The sequence below is a fragment of the Podarcis erhardii genome (genome assembly GCF_964252035.2).
Source record: "Podarcis erhardii genome assembly, chromosome: 14".
NCBI lineage: Eukaryota > Metazoa > Chordata > Lepidosauria > Squamata > Lacertidae > Podarcis > Podarcis erhardii.
The window spans coordinates 47,069,813-47,086,834 of NC_138503.1; positions in this window are offsets into that span (position 1 = coordinate 47,069,813).

The window sequence follows — 17,022 nt, forward strand, 5'->3', positions numbered from 1 at the left end:
AGGATCTGAGCACAAGAGCCCTCTCACGTACTGTGGTTTCCAGCAACTGGTATTCAGAAGCATTTATTGCCTCTGATGGTGGAGTTAGAGCATAGCCTAGTAGCCACAGATAGCCCTTTCCTCCATGAATTTGCCTAGCCCTCAGTTAAAGTCACCCAAGTTGGTCATTGTAGAATCATAGTAATATAGTTGGAAGGGACTCCAAGAGCAATCTAGTCCAACCCCCTGCAATGCTAGAATCTTAGCCAAAGCATCCATGACAGATGGCCATCCAACCTCTGCTTAGAAACCTCCAAGGAAGGAGAGTCCACCACCTTCCGAGGGAGTCTATCCTACTGTCAAACAGCTCTTACCACCAGAAAGTTCTTAATGTTGAGTTGGAATCTCCTTTCTTGAAACTTGAAGACATTGGTTCGAGTCCTACCCCCCAGAGCAGCAGAATATAAGCTTTCTCCATCCTCCATGTGACAGCCCTTTAGATATTTGAAGAGGGCTATCCTGTCACCTCTCAGTCTCCTCTTATCCAGGCTAAGCTCCTTCAACCATTCTTCATAAGGCTTGATTAGCAGACCCTTGATCATCTGGGCCACCGTCCTCTGCCCATGTTCCAGCTTGTCAATATCCTTAAATTGTGGTGCCCAGAACTAGACACAGTACTCTATGTGTAGCCTGACCAAGGCAGAATAGAGTGGTACTGCTACTTCCCTTGATCCGGACACTTCCTCCACCTTCCTCTCCTCCTTTTGACAAGGAGATTCTTTTCATTTATTATATAGCCCCTGCGTAGGAGTTATTAGGGTGGTTCATGAAGTGGAGAAACTCTGTGCCAGGCTTGCATTCAGGGCCCTGCAAGGGGAACCATGTATATTAGCCTTGCCTACTGAGCTTCTTTGGAACACGGGTGGTGCTGTGGTCTAAACCACTGAGCCTAGGGCTTGCCAATCAGAAGGTCAGTGGTTTGAATCCCCACGACGGGGTGAGCTCCCATTGCTCAGTCCCTGCTCCTGCCAACCTAGCAGTTTGAAAGCACGTCAAAGTGCAAGTACCGTATTTTTCGCTCTATAACACGCACCTGACCATAACACGCACATAGTTTTTAGAGGAGGAAAACAGGAAAAAAAATATTCTGAATCAAATGTTGTACTAAACTATTTAATAAACAACCGGTATATCAGAATCATATTACAACCATGTAAAGTGAACAGCAGTCAACAGTGGCATTAAGAACCATCATCACTGTCATTAACAAATGAAGAGAGAATTTTAGGTTCGAGTACTCTTCTAGTCTTCTGTGAACCCCAAGAACTCATCAGTGCTAGAGTCAGAATCTATGAAGTTCAGCTGCTCACAATCACTGGCATCACTTTCTTCGCCATCTTCATATAAAATCTCATCTTCTTTTGCATCCAAACCATTGCTAATGCCACATTTTTTGAATGACTGTGCAACGATTTCCTCCTTCACCAAGTGCCATTATGTTTTCACCCCATTAAATATTTGAGGGAGTCATCCCCCACCCCCCATTGTGGTATGTGAGGTGGGGCTTACCTGGCTGCCCCCCAATATTGTTTTAAGTTGGAAGAGGAAGGGAGGGAGGGAAGGAAGAGAGAGGGGGAACTCACATTTGTGCAGCTGCCTTGCCTCGAACGGGAGCAAAAAGAGGAGGAGGAGACACAGGGACACGAGCCTTGTAAGCCGCTTTGTTTGAATTTACCGGTGAGGTGCTGGGGGATGGACGGAAGGGGATGCCCTCTTTGTCCCTCCTTCCAGCTCGTTGTAAAGAAAGCAGAGCCGCTTACATGTGTGTAAGGGAGAACCATAGAGCAGGCAGACACTGAGAATCTGAATGCGCTCAGCTGTTGCCGGCTTCCCTCCCAGCGACGGAGGAGGAGAGGAGAGGCTGCCGAAAAGCCATAGAGTAGACAAGCCAGCAAGCAGGCAGACAGGCTGTGCTCAGCTGTGCCGGCTTCCCTCCCAGCGACGGAGGAGGAGAGGAGAGGCTGCCGAAAAGCCATAGAGTAGACAAGCCAGCAAGCAGGCAGACAGGCTGTGCTCAGCTGTGCCGGCTTCCCTCCCAGCGACGGAGGAGGAGAGGAGAGGCTGCCGAAAAGCCATAGAGTAGACAAGCCAGCAAGCAGGCAGACAGGCTGTGCTCAGCTGTGCCGGCTTCCCTCCCAGCGACGGAGGAGGAGAGGAGAGGCTGCCGAAAAGCCATAGAGTAGACAAGCCAGCAAGCAGGCAGACAGGCTGTGCTCAGCTGTGCCGGCTTCCCTCCCAGCGACGGAGGAGGAGAGGAGAGGCTGCCGAAAAGGCAGCAAGAGCGGCTCCTCCCGCCTGCATTCGCTCCATAACACGCACACACATTTCCCTTTATCTTTTAGGGAGGGAAAACTGCGTGTTATGGTCCGAAAAGTACGGTAGATAAAGAGGTACTGCGGGAAGGTAAATGGCGTTTCCGTGTGCTGCTCTGGTTTCGCCAGAGATGGCTTAGTCATGGTGGCACATGACCCAGAAAAGCTGTCTGCAGACAAATGTTGGTTCCCTCAGCCAGTAAAGTGAGATGAGCGCCGCAACCCCAGAGTCATTCACGACTGGATTTAACTGTCAGGGGTCCTTTTTACCTTTTTACTGAGCTTCTTTCATCGTCGGCACTTGCATGAAGCCTGAACGTCGTGAAAGTTCGGCAGCTAGCACATGATCCAGAGAGAAGTGCCTTTTTTTGCACCCACTGGAGAGAAATAAGCTCGTGCTTGGCTTCTCTGTCAATGTCAAGAGGGCTCAGGAGGAGGAGCCAAACTCTGGGCTGGATCGTGCCCATTCTTTGTGCCATTCATGAAGCACCCTCGCGATGCATTGGGACACATGCATAATGCAGAAGGGAACTGTCACGGCGGAAGCAGAGTAATTTATAAAACTTTAATGGGATGCTCTGAATAATTCAGCCCTGTACCATCCACAAACACCACCCAGTCACCCAGCTCTGAGGGCTGGAGACGTGAGCCACAATGGCATCTTAATTCACACTGGGAACTCACGGTCCAGTCTCCCAACAGACCCAGCGCTGCGGATAAGGCATTTGAGTGCAAGGGAGAGAGGGAGAGAGATGCCTTGGTGGATGTTTTTTCCAGCTCCTGCAGGGTTTGGGAAAAGAAATCCTTGTGCCATTTGCTTTTGCAAAACTTGGCAGAGATGCCAATCGGGCGTAGAGACTTTTGGAGGAAAGATTGGTGTGTGTGTCACTATTAACTTCTTCAAACTCGGCATAAATGCCAGCTTTGTTTAGAGATTTGCAACAACAAATAGAATCAAATATTTAACTGTATCAATTATACAGAGGAACAAGGCAGCTCGACAAAAGTGCCTAATGCTACTCTTGGCTCCAATTCAGCACTTTTCCTCCAGGCTGAAGCTTGCAGGAATGCAGAACGTGGGATCAAGCAGGCCGGTCTTCCTGGGGTCATTGCAAGCCATATTTGCTAGAACAAATTAGCTATTAAAAATAAAATAAAATTATACAGATGCAAACATTACAGCTTTTATCCAGACCATAGGAACACAGGCCACAGAGTCTGATCTTTGGTCCATCTGGCAGTTTTCAGATGATGATGATGATGATGATGATGATGATGATGATGTGACTGACTGGGTTGCATCCCTTAAGGTCATGTCAGGCTGCAGGGCTTGACTTCCCCCTGTTTTGACCATAGATAAACAGTACAAAGAGAAAGCAGTCTCTTACCTGTAACAGAAATGTTTAATGAATGCAGCAAAAGAACAAGCGACCATTCTGGGAGTGCAAGTGCTCCTCTCCTGGTATGTTCCGCAAAGGAACTTAAGGTCCATGAATAACCATAGTTTAGAGGTCCCAGGCCCTAAGGAAGCCAGACTATCCTCCACCAGGGCCAGGGTCTTTTCAGTGATGGCTCCGACCTGGTGGAATGCTCTGTTCCATGAGACTAGGGCCCTTCAGGATTTAACCTCCTTCCGTCAGGCCTGTAAGACAGAGCTATTCCACCTGGCCTTTAATTTGAATTCAGCCTGAACTTTTATTTCCCTTCTCTTCCTTCCCCCTCCCTTTTTCATGAAGATCACCCGCTCTGAGAACCCACAGCTAATTCTCCCCCGGCCTCCTCGCTGGCCTAAGTAGGACCAATTCAGCCAGCTAGCCCTGGGGATCATCTTATTGATTTTTGATTTTTATTATTTTATTGCTATTCATGTTTTTATACTGTATTTTATGCTGCTTTTATAATTGTTTTAAAGTGTTTTGAATTTGCTGTTAGCTGCCCTGAGTCCAGTTTTTGAACTGGGAAGGGTGGGGTATAAATAAAAATTTGTTGTTGTTGTTATTATTATATTCCACCCACTTCCCTCTAGTCACTTCCGTCCTCTCGTCTCCTAGCCACCCGATCTCTCAACCACTGAGCCTTTTGCAAAACTACCTTATCTAATCTTCTAGCCTTGGGACTGAGAGGTTGTATATTTTCCAGTGATAGTTAGTCACCTAGCTCTCTCTCTTGCTGTTCTTCTTGTTGTTGTTTGCCTCCCAGTTCTCAGGACTGTCTTAAGCATATGCGGCACCAGGGTGCAAAAATCTGCCCGGAGGCACCCCCCGCCTTCTGGACAGAGCTGCTGCGGCCGGAGCTCAGTCGGATGCTGGGTGTTGGCGACAGAGAGGGGGTTACAAATCAAATAAAATGGCCAGGGACTCCGCCGAGCTGATTTCTTTGTCACCAGCCTTGCCCTCCCTGCTCACATGTTACCCTCCATCTCCAGCAAGTTGCCCAAAATTTGGGAGGCAGAGAAAGGGAAGGAGGAAAATTAAGGGTAGTGGCCACCAGGCACCCAAAGGGCAAGCCCCTGTGGGCGGCTCGTGAAAGCCCATCTGGGGACCCAGAACGCCTGCTCGCTTTGGTCCCATGGCGCCATGGCACATTAAGAATTTGAAGATGACTCAACCATCAGACGCTGGGCAGGAGGGCGGGGACGTTTGGGGTGGAGAGCCACCTGCAGTAGAAGAGCCTGCTGCGGCACATCCACTGACGGACGGGCTCTTTCCTGGACTCAACTCTCGGGTGCCGGACTCTCGGCCTGGCGCCCTTGAGAGCCCGGTGCCCGGGTGCCCTGCACCCCTAGCGCCTATGGGAAAGATGGCCTTGCCAGTTCTGCTGAACGATCGTCTTCTGAACTACAGTGGTACCTCAGGTTACAGACGCTAACCCAGAAATAATACCTTGGGTTAAGAACTTTGCTTCAGGATGAGAACAGAAATCGTGCGGCGGCAGTGGGAGGCCCCATTAGCTAAAGTGGTACCTCAGGTTATGAACAGTTTCAGGTTAAGAATGGACCTCCAGAAAGAATTAAGTTCTTAACCCGAGGTACCACTGTATGTCCCTCAGCAAACCACTGTTCCAGGTCAATACTACTCCCCTGCTCCTGTGGAGTTTCAGGATCCTGACCATGAGCAAGGGGAAGGGGAGGCTCCCAACATTCCTCATCAGAGTAGTACTCCTCAGCCTGACCTCTGACAGGTGAGGAGGGAGGCCTTCCTGACTCATGCCCCCTAGGAGACCCCAGCTCAGAGTGAGTGGCACAGGTTAGCCTCAAAAGTGAGCCATACATTGCCCCATGGGTCCTACAGTCCTGGGTGCAAGTCTCCAGAATGACTCTTCACCTGAAAAGTGCCTCAGGCTCCCACACAGACTTGCCAAGTGACCAAACCAGCCAACCTATTCAGTCAGCTCCCAGCACCAATTGTATTCCACAAAATGGCACAGGCAAATGATAATGACTCCTCTCCCAGTAGAACGTGTCATTTTAGGGGGTGAAACACTCTTTGTTTGGAAATTTATTTAGGAAGGAGTCTTAAAAGTATGTATTTGGATGTGAGAAATTCAAAGCTGCTATTATTTTTGTGACTGGACAACATTTAGCTTCGTAAAACTATGTTTGATTCAAAAGCACACACAAAACCCCTGCTCTTTGAAAAGTAAAGAATTATAATTTTACCTTCTGAAAATGTCAGGTCATGCTAAATAATAATAATCATAATAAAAGTAATTATAATATAATAGAACTGCAAGTACTTGTCAATCATTTTTAATGATTCCTATGCAACTGAACACACATTTTACTTACCAGTCAAAACTAAATTATATTAATTGAACCAACATATCTTTTGAATTCCCAAGTCACGTTACAACTTTCCAGCACACCTTATTTTTGGAATTTGAAAAAAAATTAATCACACCTTACTCTACCAGCCGATTATAGATGGGAATAAAACATTCCTACTCTTCCTCACTGATTAATTCCACATTTTTCCGGGTGGGATGGGTGGTGGCTGCAAACTGAAGGATCTGGGTAGGGCTTCCTGATATACACACCCACTCCTCCCCATTCCTGGCTAATATTCACAGAGGAGACCAGGAAGTGGCTATGTGCCCTTCTTCCCATCTCACTGTGGGAATGTTCTGGGGTGCAGGAGAGGATATATTGACTAATTATATCCTTATCCAACTTGTGCTAACAAGTTCCCAAAATATCAGCAGAGTTTATGACATTCCCCTTTAAGTTTGCAACGGTAACGCTTGCACAGGTTCACTAGAACCTCTATAATAATTACTCTGGTAATTTCCCCTTTTGTTCCCTCTTAAAATACAAGACACGACACAGTCTTTATAAAAGTATAAAAGAGTTTACTCACGTTCTGTTCACAATATGATCCCAGAAGGCATACAGCTTTAAAAAGGTTACATACACTTAGAATCTATCTTGTAGCAAGATAGTCCTTATCTCCTCTCTTGGCTGGGAGCCAAGAGGGCATGTTGCTCCTTCAGAAGATGAAGATGAGAGAGAGGCAAGAGAGAGAATGGCTGCCTGCCCTGTGCTTTTATCATTACCTGCACAGGTGAGGCCACACCCACCTCTGGTGACATGCGGAGGAAGTCCGTCCCCAGGAAGTTTACCTGCTTGCTGGACAGACATCCCTCCCCATGTTCTAACATGTACACTCTAGGAATGTTGTCATTGACTACTCCTGTGTTTTACATCCCACACTCACCACAAAGATGCTCTAGACCAGACTCTTTCTTTTTATGGAGAGCCTCTGTGGAGTAGTGGCTAGAGGGTTGAACTAGGACCTGGGAGACCAGGGTTCAAGTCCCCACTCATCCATGAAATTCACTGTGCAACGTCGGGCCAGTTGCTGCCTCTCAGCCAAACCTACCTCACGGGGCTGTTGTGTAGCATAAATGAGAAGAGGGAGGACCACATACACTACCTTGAGCTTCTTGAAAGAAAAGGTGGAACCAGGCAGAGGGCCTTCTTGGTAGTGGTGCCCTCCCATCAGATATCAAGGAAATAAACAGCTATCTGACTTTTAGAAGGCATCTGAAGGCAGCCCTGTTTAGGCAAGTTTTTAATATTTTATGTTTTATTGTATTTTAAATATTTTGTTGGAAGCCGTCCAGAGTGGCTATGGAAACCCAGCCAGATGGGCGGGGTACAAACAATAAATTATTATTATTATTATTATTATTATTATTATTATTATTATTATTATTACCATCATCATCATAGAATTGTAAAGTTGGAAGGGACCATGCAGGTGATCCAGTGCAACCCCCTGCAACACAGAAATGTTTCACCTAAGGTAAGACTCAAACCCACGACCCTGAGATTAAAAGTCTCATGAATAAACAGAGGAGCTATATTGGCACAACTCTATCCCCGAAAGCATCTGGTTGGCAACCATGGGGGGGGGGGAAAGCTGCCAGACCAGATCTAACAGGAATCCACTTTTGTTCTTATGCTCCCACCCACGAATAGGAAGAGCGAGCGCAATTTCCCCAATAAAGCATTTACGGTGGCAGTGAACTGCAATGCCACTAGAGGCAGTCGGGGCAGGCTGCCCAATTAACTTTGCCCTTTGATGAGTCAGCCAGCCCATTGCCTCCAAGGCAGAATCTCCTCTTGAAATGGATCTTGGTGGAAGAGGGGGAGAGAGAAGAGGCACTTATTTCAGCTGTCTCTGCCGCGCTATCCGTGCCTTTGAGGCTGCCCGACAACATTCGCTGCGATATCGTTCATGGCCCCTTTGCCTTTCGGACTTGGCCTGCTGCTGCAATGTCGTCGGGGAGAGCTGGGTGTGGAAGGAATCGGAGCGGAAGCCCTGTGACTCACACCGAGGCCCGGAGGAAACCAGAGGCATGCTGACGGTGGCAGATTATGCACAGAGCCTTATTAAGGACGTGATTAGCGAGACTGATCTGAAATTAGCAAACTGATTTTTTGTGACGTCCGACGGCTTTTAATACCAGCTAGCCTGGCAACTTCCCTTCTTTTCTTCTCTTTGCCGCAATTAACCATGCAGATTCCTCCCCAGGATACCCCAGAATGGGACTGAAACATATCTCCCACTTTTGCCTCTGAACATCTGATCCTCACTGCTATGAATGGAAGGAGCTTCCAATTTCCGCTCTGCATGCGCTCAGCTGAAGATTTGTGCCACCCCATTTTGTTTTTCAAACTGGTGTTTGATTTGTGTGCATTTTTTCCTGCATTCCATTCTTCCCCTAAAGAAGATTTCATTTTATTTGTTGGCTTTCATGCTCGTTCTTCATCATAAGTTCCCAGGGCAGGCTAAGACAATATCAATATTGAATATTAACATTAAAAAGTAAGCATATTAACATCGAGTTAAGCCCCCAAACAGATGTGAAGAACTCTGAGGGGGCTTTTCGGGATTTATATGATCAAACAATGTCATGGTTGGCACTAAATATGATTTTTTTCGGGCAATGTTTATGTATTTTGTATCTATACGAACCTTGCATCCCACCATGGAATATATTTTACACTGTTTTATCTTGTGCTGTTATTCTCTTTGCTTTTATTATTGTTTTTATGACGGATCCTAGCTCGTCGTTTCATTTGAGCTCCTTGGAGAAAAATGGTGGGATATAAATGCAGTCAGCTCTACCATTAGGCAGACTGAGGTGGCAGTCTCAGGTGGCAGAAGACCTCAAGGCAGCAGCCCCTTGTGCACCTTGCCTGTTGTGCCATCTCTGTCTCAAGAAGCAAGGCCAACATCAGTGCCCGTTTCAGCTGAAATCGTGTGAGATCTTGTGGTCCAATCAGGTGAAATCTCACATGAAATTGGCACTGATGCCAGCGCTATTTCTCTCTCAGTGGTGGAGATGGCAGGACAAGCATAGAATGGTAGAATTGTAGAATTGGAAGGGACCCCAAGAGTCATCTAGTCCAACCCCCTGCAATGCAGGAATCTCAACTCAAGCATCATCATCGTCATCATCATACATTATTTATACCCTGCCCATCTGGCTGGGTTTCCCCAGCCACTCTGGGCGGCTTTCATTTTTTTAAAAATATAATATTTATTGAGGTTTCCAATTATAAACACACAAACAAAAACAGACATGAAAACATACACAAACAAACAAACAGGTATAATTCCAATCCCTTTCTTTCTTAAACCTTATTTCCCCGACCTCCTCGCACCTCCCCCTTCTGTATTATAATTTCATTTTTGTCCGCTCAACAAGTACTTATTTAAAATCTCATATCTATTTAGTCTAACCCCCCCCCCCAATTTTAAGTTAATTTTAAACCTTTTTCCTAAAGTCGACCCAAAATCTCCCTTCCACGATTTTCCCACCTTCCACACTCTGGGCGGCTTTCAACAGAATATACAATACAATATTATACAATAACCTATTAAATACAATACAATAACCTATTAAACATTAATAGGTTAACAGGGCTGCCTTCAGATGTCTTCTAAAAGTCTGGTAGTTGTTCTTCTCTTTGACATCTAATGGGAGGGCGTTCCACAGGGCGGGCGCCACTACCAAGAAGGCCCTGTGCCTGGTTCCCTGTAACTTGGCTTCTCGCAGTGAGGGAACCACCAGAAGGCCCTCGGTGCTGGACCTCAGTGTCTGGGTAGAACAATGGGGGTGGAGACGCTCCTTCAGATATACTGGACTGAGGCCATTTAGGGCTTTAAAGGTCAGGACCAGCACTTTGAATTGTGCTCGGAAACGTGGTCTTTAGTCTTTTCTTCCTTGTAATGGGGTGTGTGTGTGAAGTGATGACTCACCCCCCTGCGGCGGCGATTCCAGGGTCCCCTCTTAAAGGGGTTATATAAATGGATGTCACTGGCCATACACTGAAAGGTTGTCAGTGAACTACCCTGGGTGTGGGGATATGGGCTCAGCTGCCTGCCTACACTTACGTTGCGCAGAGCACCCCCATATCGCATTTACCCTGATGTGCCCCAGTTCCCCAGCTGGGGGGCTGGGAGGGATACACGCCCAAGGCCTAAGCCAAGGTCTTCCTACATTTGGAAGTTTAATAAAGTTGTGGACTAATTTCAATTTCGTAACATTGTCAGAGTCTTTATTTCCTTTCCCACATTCCCTGGGGGCTGGGGCTGTTGCGCCTGGTCACGCAATAAATAGCAAATCAACAAATGCTCCACAAAAAGTGGACCTTGCCTAACTTCTGACTCCTCAATAAGCAGGCCATCTGGAAAAGCCCTTCAGGAAGAAATACAACACACACACACACACTCCACACAGACACCAGACCTCATCTCTCGCCCTGTGCTTTCACGCTCATGTTCACACATTGTAAAGGCATCGGTTTTTTGTGTTGTTGTTTTGCTAGCTCTTTCCTTTCAGTCTCTCCACTTCTTTGACGCTCCTGAGGATTTGAAAGCATATGCCGTTTCCAGACCCCAGCCACCAAGAAACAGTAGGATCACGAAGAGCCCGATTCGTGTCTGCACTGCCTAATCAATCTTGAAGTTAATTTAGCACTTGCACTATAAGTCTATAACCTTCTTATAGGCATGTTGAGTAATGAAAGGATGAAGCTTCGGCTGGCGTGCAATGAGGGCTTCGTGCCAGATGTTAGCAGTAACAAGCGCAGGCAGTCTACAGTGATATCCGTGGTGTAAAGAATATTATCAAAGGGGATAGCTGTCAAATCTAATGAAGTCAGGTTATGCAGATTTTTTTAAAAAAAGAAATATACAGGTAAGTAGAACAGAGGGTTTTGTGTGTGCGTCGTTGCCGCGGCTCAGAATTAATTAGCCGGAATTAGTATGGCACAATGAGACTCCCCCCAAAGTCATTGTTAATGCAGGCTCTGTCAAATTACCAGAGCCACAGCCAACATTTTCACAAACAAGGCTCTACTAGGATGAAGACAAATAAAAACGAGTCAACAAATCCATAGAGCATAATGATAGATCACACTGAAAGCAATCATGGAACCTCCATACCCAGAGGCAGGATATCTGCAATATAGATTTAATCACCTTCGCACACTGCTTGTGAACGTCCAGACATCAGTAGCTGCTGGAAACATAAAGTTGGTTCAGATGGTGTGCAAATCATCAACATCATCCCTATTAAAATATTTGAGTGGGCTGAGGGCATCCTGATTTTATGGGCATTGCCATTCAAGTGGTTTCTGTGCACTGCAACATGCAATTGATTATACAGGACATGGCTTACTTGTCTCCCCCCCCCCAAAAAAATATTCAAGTTAGAACCCCTGGATGGGGGGATGATGGGTTCCACACATTTGGGACGGAGAAGGTGCCAGCTGCCACCTGATAGGAGCAAGGAAGCCCCCCCCCTCCATGAAACTGCCACATTCAATCAAACAGCAGGAATCCTTTTCATAAGACTATTTGCAGGGTTTGTGTGAGTGTGGAAGCTGCTTCAGTTGGGGAAATGAACTTCCCTCTGCTATTAGCCAGGCCACACCTACTGATATTCCTTCTCTTACTTACAACCCACCATAGAAGCATCACTGCCTGTCAGCCCCCCCCCCCCAATCTTAAATTTGCCCATTGTAGAATTCAGCAGTAAAGAGAACAGGGATAAAGGCAAATTTAGCTTGCTCTGCCTGCCATTGGTTTCAGAGCTGTCTGTCATTGGCTCAGGCCCCATCTGATGTTGGCCTCCCTGCCAATAGCAGTCCCGTGGGCACCAGCCACTCTTGAGTTCATCATCACCATCACCATCTATTATTTATACCCCGTCCATCTGGCTGGGTTTCCCCAGCAGCTCTGGGCATCTCCCAACAGTATATTAAAAACACGATAAAACATCAAACATTAAAAACTTCCCCAAACAGTTACAGGCAGGTAGCCGTGTTGGTCTGCTGTAGTCGAAACAAAATAAAAAAATTCCTTCCAGTAGCACCTTAGAGACCAGCTAAGTTTGTTATTGGTATAAGCTTTTCTGTGCTCATACCAATAACAATCTTAGTTGGTCTCTAAGGTGCTACAGGAAGGAATTTTTTTATTTTGTTCCCCAAACAGGGCTGCCTTCAGATGTCTTCTAGAAGTCAAATAGTTGTTTATGTGCTTGACATCTGATGGGAGGGCGTTCTACAAGGCGGGCGCCATCAATGAGAAAGCCCTCTGCTTGGTTCCCTATAATCTCACTTCTCGCAGTGAGGGAACCACCAGAAGGCCCTCAGAGCTGGACCTCAGAATCCACGCTGAATGATGGAGATGGAGATACTCCTTCAGGTATACTGGGCAGAGGCCATTTAGGGCTTTCAAGGTCAGCACCAACACTTTGAATTGTGCTCGGAAATGTACTAGGAGCCAATTAGGTCTTTTAGGACCGGTGTTATATGGTCTTGGTGGCCACTCCCAGTAACCAGTCTAGCTGCTGCATTTTAGATTACAGTGGTACCTCTGGATGCGAACGGGATTCATTCCGGAGCCCTGTTTGCATCCTGAAGCAAACGCTACCTGTGTCTTCGTGTGCATGGGTCACGATTCGCTGCTTCCACGCATGCGTGTGACATCATTTTGAGCATCTGCACATGCGCGAGTGGCGAAGTAATGTGCTCCGTTACTTCCGGGTCACCGCAAAGCATAACCCGAAAATGCTCAACCTGAAGCATATTCAACCCGAGGTACGACCTCAGGTTGAATGTGCTTCAGGTTGAGAGCTTTCGGGTTACTCTCCACGGCAACCCGGACGTAACGGAGCACGTTACTTCCTGGTTTCGCCGCTCATGCATGTGCAGACGCTCAAAATGACGTCACGTGCATGCGTGGAAGCAGCAAAACGCGACCCATGCACGCGCAGACGTGTCATCGCGTCTTATGTTCCATTCAGGATGGAACAGAACAGATCCCGTTCGCATCCTGAGGTACCACTGTAGTTGTAGTTTCCAGGTCACCCTCAATGGTAGCCGCACGTAGCCTTAACTTAAACCTGGGTCTCCCTAGTCCTTGCCTGCCACTCTCTTGCATACATCACATCCATTCAGCAAATAGCTGTTGTGACATCGAGAGCCAAATTTACCCAATCTTTTCCTTTCACCCATTGCCCAGTTTGCACATTCGGAGATCCTGAGCTCACACAGGCGCATGCTGAACCTTGCATGATTAACCTCCCCACCTGGTGGGCAGCTAGCTAGTAAACATTAATGGTCTTTCATTGAGGTCCTCAGTGCATCAATCATTTCCACTCTCCTGGACGTAGATGTCAAAAGCTCAGTGTCCATAAGCAATTAATAGCTTTGGTGCAGAAGAAAGGCAGGTGCTTTTGGCCAATCGCCAATGGTTGAGCTGGCTGGTCGTTCTCCACAGGAATAGCTCAACATTTTGGACAGGAAGCTGAGGGAAGGCACGGTTGCAGCTGGGAGGGGGGAAATTTCTCTGCACCAACCTGCCAGCTTATCTGATTCCATATTTCAAATGCTGGTGTGCATTAGAGCATAACTGAAGTAGCTCCCATCTTTTAATGCTTTGCACATAGAATCATAGAATTATAGAGTTGGCAGGAACCATGAGAGTCATCTAGTCCAGCCCCCTGCAATGCAGGAATCTTTCGCCCGATATGGGGCTTGAACCCATGACCATGACGTTAAGATTCTTATGTTCTACCAACTCAGCACTACCACCTCCAAACCTCTGAGCAGGGGGTGTGCGAATCTGTCAATTTTAGTCTCTTTAAGTTTTTCCTTCTCTTTTTTCAGACTTAAATTCAGTTTTCCACACTCCCAAGGCAGTTGATGATGATGATTACTATTTTAAAAAATGAATCGTCACGAAAATTCATCTCCATGCTGATGCAAATTTCTCCCAATTTATAATGTTTTGGTGCAGTTTCAACCAATATGCACATGCCTGCTATGCAATTCCCTCTAAACGTTCGATTTTGTATGATCTTTCCCCAAATATATGCATTTCTCTGTATGCCCACATTCAGCTTTTGTATTTTTTATTTTTTGGTACACATTACCTGGCTGAAGAAGTGCTCTGCAAAATTCAGAGAAGTGTGAATTTTCAAAGATGGGTGCATTTCAGTTTGCATATTGTACATCGTACATTTGTTTTTGGGAGTTGTCCTTTGGGACAAAAATCTTTGGGGTCCAGCGCTGGAGATTTTGGGGGAAGTTTATCAAGATGTTAGGTTTTCTGAACAATTATAATTGAGGGTTAATAGTGTGATAGCCAGTAGGTGGCAGCGATAGGAACCCTTTGATGGCCTTGCAACACCATTACATTCCTAAAAGAAGAACTCTCTGAGGTCCTTGCCAGCTATCTTTTGCCTTGTCTTGGATCTGGCCTCACCTGCCTTGACTGAATGACTGGATTTCATCTTACCCCTGGATTTGATGTGGACCATGAGACTTGCCTTGTCCCTACTGTTTGAGACCTACTCCCCAACAAGATGCTCCCTGCTTTCAACCCAGCACCCCCTGGGACCCCACTTGAGTAGAAGACACCATTTCACCGAAATCTTCTTGTTCTCTTAATATCAAAGAAACAATGAACTTTGTAAACGATGCAACCAAGAGGAGACCAGAGGGTGCAACGGAAAAGATCTTGAATAACAATTGAAATGGCTGCTGGCCCAGTCCTTGACTATTGCTTCCCAGAATTGCTTTCGTTAGGGCAGCAACACCACACATGCACATTTATAGCACATGGCTTCTCACAAAGAATCCTGGGAATCATAGAATTGCGGACAGGAATCACAGCTTAAAGAACCCCTGACAGATGGCCATCCAACCTCTGCTTAGAAACCTCCAACCAAGGATAATCCATCACCTTCTGAGTAGTCAATTTTACTTTCAAACAGTTCTTACTGTCAGAAAGTTCTTTCTAATGTTTAGTTGAACCTTGTCATTTGAATCCATTGGTTTGAGTCCTTCCCTCTGCAGTGGAGGAAAACAAACTTGCTTCAGATTCATAGAATCATAGAATCATAGAATCATAGAGTTGGAAGAGACCACAAGGGCCATCGAGTCCAACCCCCTGCCAAGCAGGAAACACCATCAGAGCACTCCTGACATATGGTTGTCAAGCCTCTGCTTAAAGACCTCCAAAGAAGGAGACTCCACCACACCCCTTGGCAGCAAATTCCACTGTCAAACAGCTCTTACTGTCAGGAAGTTCTTCCTAATGTTTAGGTGGAATCTTCTTTCTTGTAGTTTGGAACCATTGCTCCATGTCCGCTTCTCTGGAGCAGCAGAAAACAAACTTTCTCCCTCCTCTATGTGACATCCTTTTATATATTTGAACATGGCTATCATATCACCCCTTAACCTCCTCTTCTCCAGGCTAAACCTGCCCAGCTCCCTTAGCCGTTCCTCATAAGGCATCGTTTCCAGGCCTTTGACCATTTTGGTTGTCCTCCTCTGGACACATTCCAGTTTGTCAGTGTCCTTCTTGAACTGTGGTGCCCAGACCTGGACACAGTACTCCAGGTGAGGTCTGACCAGAGCAGAATACAGTGGCACAATTACTTCCCTTAATCTAGATGCTATACTCCTATTGATGCAGCCCAGAATTGCATTGGCTTCTTTAGCTGCCACATCACACTGTTGGCTCATGTCAAGTTTGTGGTCAACCAAGACTCCTAGATCCTTTTCACATGTACTGCTCTCAAGCCAGGTGTCACCCATCTTGTATTTGTGCCTCTCATTTTTTTTTTTTTTTTTGCCCAAGTGCAATACTTTACATTTCTCCCTGTTAAAATTCATCTTGTTTGTTTTGGCCCAGTTCTCTAATCTGTCAAGGTCGTTTTGAAGTGTGATCCTGTCCTCTGGGGTGTTAGCCACCCCTCCCAGTTTGGTGTCAAATGCAAATTTGATCAGGATGCCCTTGAGTCCATCATCCAAGTCGTTGATAAAGATGTTAAATAAGACCGGGCCCAAGACAGAACCCTGTGGCACCCCACTAGTCACTCTTCTCCAGGATGAAGAGGAACCATTGATGAGCACCCTTTGGGTTCGGTCAGTCAGCCAGTTACAAATCCACTGAGTGGTAGCATAGTTAAGACTGCATTTTACCAGCTTCTTTACAAGAATATCATGGGGCACCTTGTCAAATGCCTTGCTGAAATCAAGGTAGGCTACATCCACTGTGTTCCCTTCATGTGTTGTCCCTTCAGGTATTTTCTTAGATGACTATCACGACACCTCTTGGCCTCCTCTTATCCAGGCTGAAAATACCTGGCTCCCTCAACCATTCCTCATGAGGCTTTGTTTCCAAGCTGTAGTTGGGAGCTGTAGTTTATTAAGTAGGCTGCGCATTGCTGCTATGTGAGGGGAAAGTCATGAACTTTCAGTGTGTGTTGGGTGTGCTTGAAAAGTACGCTGTGGATCTGCCCTTTGCTTCCAAAACTAGTGGGACATTTGGGTTCCTCATCGCTTTCATATTCTGACAGATGGAAAAAAGGCAAGGGGAAAGAAAGAGAAAGGCCAGCTCTAGCATTTAAGGTAAGAGTTGGAGAGTTTCTCCAGCAAATTCCTCTCTATGTGCAAAAAAAGGAGTCGCTTTCTGGAACAAAAGTTATCCCCAGACTTTTGTGCAGAACAGGTGTTGTTATGCACTAATTATGCAAACCGGGAGCAAAAAAACCCACAAATGAACAAGCCCGTCAGCACAATTGACAATTAAGCCCACCTGTGCACCTTTCCAGTTAGTAGGAGTTGGAGCGACTTGCAGTTTGG